A 10,126-nucleotide genomic window follows, 5' to 3' on the forward strand; every position below is an offset into this window, starting at 1 on the left:
GTGAAATTTAATGGCCTGTTCATGTATCAAAAGTCAAACTAGATGATATGGTCCTTTCTGACATTAAACTCTATGAAACTACAGTAGAACTTCAGAATTATGAACACGAGGCTTATGAACTGACCAGTCAACTACACACCTCATTTGGAACCGGAAGTACACAATCAGGCAGCAACAGAGAAACACACACACACAAAACCACAAATACAGTACAGTTCTGTTTTAAACAAAGTACTAAAAAACTAAAGGGAAGGCAGCATTTTTCTGCTGCCTAATACAGTTTTGAAACTTTACTAAGTCAATGTTCAATTGTAAACTTTTGAAGGTGACCGGTGATGTGCTCGATGTAGATGTCCCTGGACCATCCGATGGTGTCTGAGACCAAATGTTTCTACGCTCCCCCTATGATCTCCATGTTTTGTCTGTCATGGGCTCCCGGGTATGTGTGTTCTTCCTTGGGAAATGTGCGCGGTACTAACTGTCGTCCTCCACTGTTTCCTACGAGAAAGGGACCAAGAGACTTTCTCCGTTGGATCATATGAACTGGAACCATAAACTCCTTGAACATTAAATCTCACCAAATGAGGGTCAATCCATCCTCATCATCATAGCCACTCATTATACTCCACACCCGAACATAGCCACTTTATGAACTTCATACCCTCATACCTCATCAACCTTTTACCCCCAATTGGGGATATTGCAGATTATGTATTCCTTATGCCACCCGATCTTAAACCAAACTTTGCACCCTTGAATGTTATTTCCTGATAAACAGAAACTTCTATGCTTGAACTCTGTACAGTTCACTTTTAACATCTTAATAAACTTTAAAAAGATACATTTTAGAGAACAAAGGGAAGACTATTTCCCACTGAATCAAGCGATTCACATTACATAGCACATGTCCTTTTGCTACAAGGTTGCATTTTGCCTCTTATATTGAGTGCCTGCCGGTTTGGTGTGAGACATCACACACACTTGACTGGGCAACAGAATTTGGCTTGCAGGCAGCCATGGTAAGGCAAAGGGTTTTGGCTTCTTCAACCTTCATAACATGTGGGAACAGTTTCAAACAGCAGCACCCTCCTTTCCCATACCAAGCAAAGCCCGTTGGGTTGGCCATTAAAAGGAGGGGCTGCGGTTTTAGGGTGAATGTGCAGCACAATCTAACCCTCCCCACCCAATTCTCTGAGATGATCGCTTTGCCACCCCCCGCCGCATGGCTAGTATCAGGGAAGATCGCGGTCAGCCATGAATGGGCCTCCCCCCACTGCGTGGCTAACAGGGGATGATTTATTTTCAGCCAAAGGCAAACAGCCAAAGCCCGGGCCCATTTTGTTCTGCAATGATTCCAGACTACTTGCTACTGGCTTGGCATGGTAAATAAATCATTAAACACGCATGCTTTTAAACCCTGTATTATATTTACAAAGGTACACTCACCAGATGTTCGTTCTCCAGCTTCATGGTCCGGGAGTCCGCCTTGGGAGGGTATTGGCTCCAGGGTGATGAACAGTTCCTGGCTGCCAGGGAGAAGGGATTCTCTGTTTGCCTGCTGTGCGCTATCATCTTCCTCATCTTCAAACTCCTCATCCCTGTTGCGTGAGACTCCCCCCTTGCAGGTGTCCATGGACAGTGGTGGGGTAGTGGTAGGGACCACCCCCAGAATTGCATGCAGCTCATCGTAAAACCTGCATGTATGGGGCTCTGACCCAGAGCGACCGTTTGCATCCTTTATTTTTTGGTAGGCTTGCCTCAGTTCCTTAACTTTCACATGGCACTGCTGTGTGTCCTTGTGGTAGCCTCTGTCCATCATGCCCTTGGAGATTTTGACTTATATATTGGCATTTCATCTTTTGAACTGAATTCTGCCTGCACGGATTCTCCTCCTCATACAGCGATCAGATCCAGTACCTCGGTCCATACTGGAGCTCTTTTGCGATTCTGGGACTCCATGGTCACCTGTGCTGAAGAGCTCTGCATGGTCACTTGTGATGATCAGCTCGCTCTGCTGGCGAACAGGAAATGAAATTCAAAAGTTCCCGGGGCTCTTCTTGTCTACCTGGCCTGTGCATCTGAGTTGAGAGTGCTGTCCAGAGTGGTCACAATGGAGCACTCTGGGATAGCTCCCGGAGAGCAATACCGTTGAATTGCATCCACACTACCCCACATTCAACCTAGCGAGGTCAATTTTAGCGCTAAACCCCTCACCGGGGAGGAGTACAGAAATCAATTTTAAGAGCCCTTTAAGTCGACAAAACAGGCTTGATCCTGTGGATGGGTGCAGGGTTAAATAGACCTAATGCTGCTAAATTCAACCTAAACTCGTAGTATAGACCAGGGCTTAGAATGTGATCCACAATACCCAGCATACTGGGCAGGGAGTTACCTAGGCCAGCCAATTGGAAATGCCAATAAAAGCAGATTGTGCTAGGTCCCACCTTTCTCTCCCAGTTAGGACTAAGTCTTGGCAGCAGTGCAGGAGGCACATATCTTTGCTTACCAATCCATGAGCAAGTATCTGCCATTTGGAGTCAGGAAGCTTAGGGATCTAAAGCATTTCTTGAAGGAATGAATTGGGCACCTGCCTTGCACAATACAAAACAGATGAAGAAGTAGGTGGTGCTGGTGCTGCCTAGCTCATAACTTTTAGCCCAGTGGTTAGGGCACTTGCCTGGGATGTTGAAGACTCAAGTTCAATTCTTCTACTCCAGCAGAGTGTTCCATTGTTGATAAATAGTTAAATCTAAACGAGATCTCTGTGTAGCTGAAAATCATATCCCTTCCGCTAACAGAAGTTGGTCCAATAAAATATTATTTTACCTACCTTATCTCTCTCAAAAACTTAAATAGGCAGACAGAGGGAGAGAGTGAATGACTCTATAATCTGGTTGTTAGGGTATCCACTTCTGAAGCCAGAGACCCAGGGTCCAGTCCCCCTGTTCCAATTGGCTTTTATTATTTAGCCACAGTGGAACAGCTGCAGCAGGAGACTGAGGGAGGCCCACATCAAACTACCCCAATAACTCAGTTCAAATCCTTCCCCCCCTCCCCTCTGGCTGAGGAGAGAATTTTACTTGGTCTCCCACATCACAGGGGTGGGCTAATCACTGGCCTAAAATTATAAAGTGTCACCATCACCTCCTTTTCCAATGGCACCATCAGCTAGGTTTTGAATGGTACCCATTCTGGTAGGTGTACTGTGACAAAGTTCTGTGCTTGACTCCATGGGTCCTGCGTTTCCTGATGGATTTTCACACAGTCTCTGTTGTCTCCCATTTCTTCAGAGGAAATGAACAGAACAGATAATCATCAGTTGATCCAGTTTTGTGACTTGCAGTGGAACCAAAACTAGGATTTAGAAGCTTAAACCTGAGACTTAGGTGCCTAAGTACTTTTGTGGATCTGGGCCAATTTCTCCAGGTGAAATTACATGATGAATTTTAAATGGAGATGTGTTGAAAATCAAGAGTTTCAGTTTGCAGAGGTTTAACTAACTTTTTTTCCCCACAGTTTTGTTTTTTTGAGTTTACATCCCACTTGAATTTCTCTTTGAATGTAAGGTTTAAATAACACACAAATTCAGTATGAAACTCAACCAAACCTGTCAAGTTATGTCTGGTTTTCTGTTAATTCCCCTGCAAGCCCCCTCTCCCCCCATCCAATCAAATTCCTAACTTTGATAGAATTTCCACTTGGAATTATAAATTTGCTCCAGCTTCCTCAAAATTCATCCCAGGTTTGCTCAAAACTTGGACTAGGTTTACTAAATAGTTTGGCATATCTTTAAACAAAGCTGGTCTGTTTCAAGACTGAAAGGAAATCCCAAACTTGGTGACTTCCACCTACTTTGGGGTTTCATTATGAAAGCTTTGGACAGATCTAATTTTACACATCCAGAAAACCATGTCCCCATTGGAATTTGGTCAGGACACTGGACTTAACAACCTTAATCTTACAAAAACTGTGATATAGGATTTTTAATGACAGTTGGGAATCACTAGAACCACTTCTTGCAGCATCTATTCATTGGTGGTCTTGCCTCCAAGAATTGATATGGGCTGACCCTACTTAGTTTGAAATCTAATGAGATAATGCCCAGAGGATTGTATGGTTGCAGATTACCATGGTTTATATATAAGTATTATGTTAGGATTTTAGAGGATTCAGCAAAACATGCTTTCAGTGTTTTTGCCTCTTTTGTTTCTTATTTTCAATAGTGCCAATATCATACATGAAGAAATAGGAATGTCCAGTATTTTGCACAGTTGTATTTATCTGTCAACAGGATGGAAAAAAACCTAGCAAACTGTCTGTAGGCACCTCAAATAAGGTACTATAAAAGGTTTAGATTTTTATTTTAAGTAGTAGAACACCTTGCCTGTGATTTAGTATACTTTGGAAAAGCAGAAAACCACATATTGGACAATACCACTCAGAACTGAGCACAGTCCCAGGAGATACTGTCGATTGCAGCCTCTATTGATGTGTTTTGTGCCAGATTTCACTTGTGCCAGAGCCACAAAGGTGACCTAGGCCAGGTCTACACTACAAACTTATATCACTATAACTACATCGCTCAGGGGTGTGAAAAATTCACTCCCTGAGTTTTAGAGTAGCAGCCGTGTTAGTCTGTTTCCACAAAAAAGAACAGGAGTACTTGTGGCATCTTAGAGACTAACAAATTTATTAGAGCATAAGCTTTCATGGACTACAGCCCACTTCTTCTAAACTCTAAACTCTATCACCATCTGAAATATAACACTGCAACTCATTTGTGTCTGTTTGAACATTGTAAATAATTCTCTTACTTCTTTTTCTTAGTTAATAAATCCTTAATTAGTTTATCATAGGTCTGGCTACAAGGGTTGTCTTTGGCATGGGATCTAAGTTACAAATTGACCTGGGGTAAGTGACTGGTTCTTTGGGACTGGGAGTAACCTGAATATTTTGTGATCTTTGGTGTAAAATGACCCTCTCTCACAGAATCAAGCTTGCCTGGGTGGCAAGATAGATCAGAATGCTCACGAGGACTATCTGTGACTCCATATTAAGGCTGTTTTAGTGTCTGAGGAGTTTATACTTGTTACTGGGTTGATGAAATCTATGTATAGTACAGGTATCGGCAACCTTTGGCACGCGGCTCGCCAGGGTAAGCACCCTGGCGGGCTGGGCCGGTTTGTTTACCCGCTGCATCCGCAGGTTTGGCCGATCTGGCCGCGGTTTGTCGTCCCAGGCCAATGGGGGCTGCGGGAAGCGGCACGGACCAAGGGATGTCCTGGCCGCTGCCTCCCGCTACCCCCATTGGCCTGGAGCTTCGAACCATGCCCAGTGGGAGCCGCAATCGGCCGAACCTGCAGACGCGGCAGGTAAACAAACCGGCCCGGCCCGCAAGGGTGCTTACCTGGCGAGCCGTGTGCCAAAGGTTGCCGATCCCTGGTACAGAATGAACAACCAGTTTGGGGTTTTGTGCCCTGCTTCTTAACAGTTTGTCCTGAAGTTGGTATGAGGTTGTGAGCCACACAAGACAGCATGACATCCTTGTGACCCAACCCTTGTCCTCACCCCATATTAGGGTCACATTTGGCCTCATGCATATGGGGGCAGGGTTAAAAATCAGTGTGTGAACAAAAGGTCAGGTGGCAGGGGTTAGAGAGACGCATGGGTGTAGAGAGTGAGGTTAGAGAGCAGCACGGGGTCAGGGGAGGAGGTTAGAGCACCAAGGATAAGGAAAAGTTATTTACTTATTCCCATAATACAAGAACTAGGGGTCATCAAATGAAATTAATAGGCAGCAGGTTTAAAACAAATAAAAGGAAGTTCTTCTTCATGCAGCGCACAGTCAACTTGTGGAACTCCTTACCTGAGGAGATAGTGAAGGCTAGGACTATAACAGAGTTTAAAAGAGAACTGGATAAATTCATGGTGGTTAAGTCCATTAATGGCTATTAGCCAGGATGGGTAAGGAATGGTGTCCCTAGCATCTGTCTGTCAGAGGGTGGAGATGGATGGCAGGAGAGAGATCACTTGATTATTGCCTGTTAAGTTCACTCCCTCTGGGGCATCTGGCATTGGCCACTGTTGGTAGAGAGGATACTGGGCTAGATGGACCTTTGGTCTGGCCATTCTTATGTTCTTATGTTAAGCCAGTGGGGATTTCTGCTGTTCCAGCACCTTCTAGCTTTAGGACTGCACTACAGTGCCTAAGTCTGGGAAATCTCTGCTGGAGTTAGGCCCTAAGCTCTTTCTTCCAAAAAACTGAGAGAGAGAGGAACACTTCTTATAACTTTTAGCTGGGTAGTTAGAGCACTCACCCAGGATGTGGGCAACCCAGGTTCAACTCCCTCCACCTCACCCCACCTGATGTGGAGAAGGCACTTGAACTTTGTCTCATCCTCCCTGGAGAGTGCCCTAACAACTGGCTATGTGATATTCTGGGGCAGAGCTCATTCAGTGTCTCCTGTTGAAACTATTCCATTGCCTATGAATAATCAAATATGCTTTTGAGTGGGAGGACTTGTACTTGGATCTCCCACATCCCACGTGAATGCACTAACCATTGGGCTACAGAGTCATTCTCTCTCTTTGGTCCCCTTCCCAGAGTGTTTTGTGGGGTCCCAGTCTGGTAGGCAGTTTCTGGACATACCTAGTGGATGAGGCCCTGAAGGCAAGATGGGTGAGGGAATGCCTTGTTTGAAGATCTGTCTCAAGCTTAGTAAGTATGAGTTAGGCACCCAGGTGCTTAGACCGATGCAGCTGTGTGCATGACCATTGGCACATTCTTAGGTGCCATGGGACTTTACCCATAGTAATGTAGGTGTCCCTGTCTACAGAGTTAGCTAGTAGCTGAGTGAGGGTTTTGAGGATCTAAATTAGGCACCTAAGGAGGCAGTTAAACACCTAACACAGTGTAAAGGAAGAAGCACAGCATGTGATTGGAGAGTAGAGCACAAATACGAGCAAGTATCTGTTGTTTGTCTCCTTGAAATGAGGGTTTACCCAAAAAATCCACAGAGGTAAAAGGACAAAATGTGATCAAACAGACTGCACAAGCTGAGGAAGAACTCAATGCCTTAGGGAGGCCAAGGAAAATCATCTGTTGGCAAACGAGCAACAAAACAAAGAGTTTTACCTATGTGAGATGTGCAAGTAGCATAGCTGAGGATAGCAATAAATTTAAGACACTGCAAAAGGGGAATTGGGGAGGAATTTTGCACTGGGGACTTATGCATTTGCACTGGCAGAACCTAGTCTGAATCTTAGAAAGAAAGCTCTGGACAGAGAAATTATATGGAGGTTGGGGAGAACAGAATCTTCTCCCAAAGTAATGGGCAGGACAAGAACTATCTTCAGCCCAGCTAAGGCTATTACTCTAGTGCCTGAGCTGCAAACTCTATATGAGGTTAAGTGGATTCACTTAATTGCAGCCCCACTGTCTATTCCTTCTCCTCTTCCATTACCTGCTGCACTACGCTGGCTGGTGCAGAGCCTAGATTTTGCCTTATAGGCGCTTAACAACTTAGTCTTGCCCTACTTATCAACTAATAGATTATTGAGTTGTTGAGCCTCATCTCCACTCTGTCCCCCATGCCAGTGTTCATTGCATATCAGTCCAATTTTCCATACTGCCCTTTATGCATGGCAGGAGTTCTTCATAAAAACCTGTAAAGTTACGATATTATCCTCTTCCAAATCCCTTTTTAAGATTCAGCTCTTTCATGATTTTCTCAAAACACTTAACAGTGACTAAAAAGTTGGTGTACCAAGACTGCTCCTTAAACTAAACATGATGGTTCATTGTCTTCCTTCCATTTGTTTGCATTTCTCATCATGTTAAGATTGTAAATTCTTTGGAGAAAGGACTGTCATTTTTATTGTGTGTGAATAGCAATTAGCACAGTGGAGCCTTGATCTCAGAATCGAGAAGCTAACACAATTTTAATACTCTTCTCACCCATACTATGGTTGCTCTGTTGTAGTAAGGACCTTCAGATAGCATCTGTTCTGATTGCACAGGACGCAAAATGGTCATTCAAGAAAATTCCTGAAAAATGTGTCTAATACCATTTATATTACAAGGAATGACAAATGACTACAATTTTTAATCATATAAATGAACCTAAATTTGTAGTCTTTTTATGAAATGCCTTCTGAACTACACAGAACTCAAAGTTCATTGTGTAACATTTTCAAGATTATATTTTGTACTTTACATATACACGAGTAACTTTGGTTTGTTTTGAGCCCCAGGCAATTAATTAAGCATTTAAAATAGCATTTAAGTCATTTTAACTTTATATTTGATGTTCCTCAGCTCAAAGGCACGTATAAGTACTTACAATAACAAACTCCAAGAGAACGGAGCAGTAGGTTGGCTTACAAAATTGGTTATTCTGGAAATTATCAAGACTTTGTTCTGTTAACAAGTTGAAACCATAACAGTGAATACCTTAAATATACTAGTATTGCAGATGGCATGCCTAGATTTTTATTTTAACTATTTGGATTGTCATAATCAATTGATTATGGATAAAGACAACATGATTTGCTCTATAATTCATAGAAATATAAAGAATTATAATTTTGGAACAGACTAATGACTTTAAATAGTGCAGATAGAATACCAACAAATCTTTTAAAGAAAGGCAAGCAGTCAGGAGAAAACTTAAAATGGAGTGACGGGAGACCCATAAACAAGAGGAACACAGTAAGTTACTTATGTATTGTTTGCTTTATGCCACCATGTTACACATAAATGTTTGTTGAGGAAAGGAGGATGCTTTGGAAACTTGATTGTGATTAATCGATGAGTAGTACTCTTTGACCTTAGGAATGCATCATATGGCTTATATTTAAAAATAAAACACACACACACACCCCTTGTGGAACAAACCCTGTACAAAGTTTTTTTTATCCTTAACAACAAATTACTTAATACATTGTGGGTTACTTAAAATATATTGTCTAGCTAACTGTACCTGCCAGTTCAAACCATCAGCTCTAAATTCTTATAGTAAAATTTTGACTTGTACTGACTCGATAATAGGCACACAGTCCAGATTGTGGAATGAGAACTTCTCCAGCTCTCACAGATTAAGGCCTTAGCATCCATGCCTCTGCATTCTACAGTAGCTGTAACATCATTCCAACGGTAACCATAAATAGAGTGTTGCTGCAGTAAACCAGCCTTTACATTTGCTTACCTTAAAATTCATCAGCCATTTCATAGACCATTCCTGATTAGCAGTTACATTGGCCATACTCCTTGAAAAAAAAAAATGACAGTAAGCTAGATTCTCCATACCAATCACATATAAAGTTGCAACATAAACTCAAACTGATGTTTTAAATCTGTATTGAGTGTATTCTCAGTAGTTCTATAACATTAAAGAAAATGCTTCTATTATACCAAGTATTTGATGGCATGAATAAAATTGCTATAGAACGCTGGTTTAGTGCTGCTGTGTGTTTGGGGCTATGGCCAGCAAACTGGGATTTCTTCCCATATCCTGTACTAATAAGGGCCCCTTCAAGAAACCATATGCAGTGTCTTTTGAAGTTTCTAGCCACTTTCATGTGCTGACAAGGCCCTATAAATTCACTGTTATTTTCCCTATATGGTCCAAAGCAGTAGTAAGTAGGGAGCAAGCAAATCATTTCTCACAACCTACTGAGGTCAGTTACAGTTCAGAGGATTCAGAACTCGTTCTAGAAAGGTTTATTATGAATTGATATACAGAATCCTGCTACCAAGGAATATTTGCCTTTAAGGATTAAAATACTGATGTTTTGGTTCATTTAACTAATAAAAAATAAATCTAAGTTAAGACTAATAACATTTATTTTAAAGGAAGAATTTACAGGGGTCAACCTCTGACCATTTTGTTTCTATAGAGGCTAATAATATAAAATCTCTTTCCAGTATGAAGTAGAACATTACACCAGTCAATAAAGCAGCAGGTGTTCCCCTAGTCCCTGGTTGGTAAATTAGTTCTAAATCAAACCCAAGGATATTGCTTCATGGCTTAAAGAAAACATAAGACATGAAATGATTCTGTACTGATGTTCCTCTGTGGAGAATTTTATTCAGCTGGTTGATGTGGGACATTCATAAATTGTTAAA

General features: G+C 42.1%; 1 long non-coding RNA gene across 1 annotated transcript in view; it reads right to left on the reverse strand.

Moving 5' to 3' along the window:
- LOC117875200 overlaps positions 1-9,253 on the reverse strand; it is a 101,726-nt gene extending 92,473 nt beyond the window's left edge. The window contains exon 1 of the long non-coding RNA XR_004645208.1: positions 9,207-9,253. This is a non-coding gene — a long non-coding RNA (uncharacterized LOC117875200). The remainder of the gene's footprint in view (positions 1-9,206) is intronic.
- Between the last annotated feature and the right edge of the window lie 873 nt (positions 9,254-10,126).

Source organism: Trachemys scripta, chromosome 3, assembly GCF_013100865.1.
Source record: "Trachemys scripta elegans isolate TJP31775 chromosome 3, CAS_Tse_1.0, whole genome shotgun sequence".
Lineage (NCBI taxonomy): Eukaryota > Metazoa > Chordata > Testudines > Emydidae > Trachemys > Trachemys scripta.